The 1,224-nt window shown below is 44.5% G+C and overlaps 1 pseudogene; it reads left to right on the top strand.

Moving 5' to 3' along the window:
* LOC113458529 overlaps window positions 1–844 on the top strand; it is a 2,477-nt pseudogene extending 1,633 nt beyond the window's left edge.
* The last annotated feature ends 380 nt before the right edge of the window (window positions 845–1,224 follow it).

Consider the following 1,224-nt stretch of genomic DNA (forward strand, 5'->3'; position numbering starts at 1 on the left):
CAGAGCAAGGATAACTTTGACTTTCAGTCTTGCTAACTCCCATGGGCATGTGGACTTCTCAGAGGTGTCAGCTCTTTTATATGTCATTGATGGAGCTCTGTTGGTAGTGAACTGTGTGCCTTGTGAGCAGGGGTGTGCAGATGAAGACAGTGCTGTGGCAGCCAATTGCTGTGTGCATAAGCCCTGTACTGATAATGAACAAGAATGATCTTACCCTGCTTTTGTGTAACTGGAGCCTGAGTACCTCCTCTAGACCTTCCAGTACATCCTGGAGAATACCAACATAATCATCTCCATCTACACTAAGGGAAAGGACAGGCTTATGGACAACATCACGATCTACCTTGTCCTTGGCACTGGGGGCTTAAGCTTTAATCTGCTTGATTGGGTCTCACTCTGAAGCAGTTTGCACAAATGTGTGTAACCAATTTGCAACCAAGGGGAGGACAAGCTGGGGCTGGCTGAGGGCCAAAAAGTAGAAGCTATCTATAATGAAGAAGCTGTGGTGAGACCATTAGTTTGACACAGCCATTGGCAAGCTCAGCAAACTGGCCAAATTTTTTGATGGGAAGAAACTGCCCTGACCTTCCACTAGCTCAACTTGGATCCCATCTTCAAGATGTTTTATGCCATTATGAACTTCAGGAAAGAGGAGATGGCCAAGCTTATCATGAACCAGGACCTCAATCTGGACAGTGAAGACAAGGACAAGGAGGGCAAGCCACTGATCAAAGCCATTTTGTTAACAAGGGACAGCCTGCTTCAGATGATCACCACCCACCTGCCATCCTCTGTCCCTCAATGTACAATGTACCATTGCAAAACTGCTGATGTAGTTCATTGATCAAGGTACCGGCAAGCAGTACTGAAAACCTTCTCCTTAGAGAAGGGATTTTTCTAAAGCATTTCATAGAGGCTGTCATCCACTGTGGCTGCCCGGGCAGACTGAAAGTGTTTATTTATTGGCCAGCTGCAGCTCCCCTCTACTCTAGTTATTTTCTGGACATGGAATGAATGAAAGTTAAAGGCAGAATTCCTGGGGAATCAGGTCATGTTCATACCTCATGAAGATATCACAGGAATGGAATGAATTGGTATTTTTACTACTTTCCATAGATAGCATATGAAGTGTCCAGACGGTTTCAGGAATGATGTAGTTATCCCTTCTCCTTTATAGAGTTTCCTAATTTCCAGGTCTATTTTTAGAATGTTTCCAATGTGGGA

The sequence above is a fragment of the Microtus ochrogaster genome, unplaced genomic scaffold, assembly GCF_000317375.1.
Source record: "Microtus ochrogaster isolate Prairie Vole_2 unplaced genomic scaffold, MicOch1.0 UNK43, whole genome shotgun sequence".
NCBI classification, from domain to species: domain Eukaryota; kingdom Metazoa; phylum Chordata; class Mammalia; order Rodentia; family Cricetidae; genus Microtus; species Microtus ochrogaster.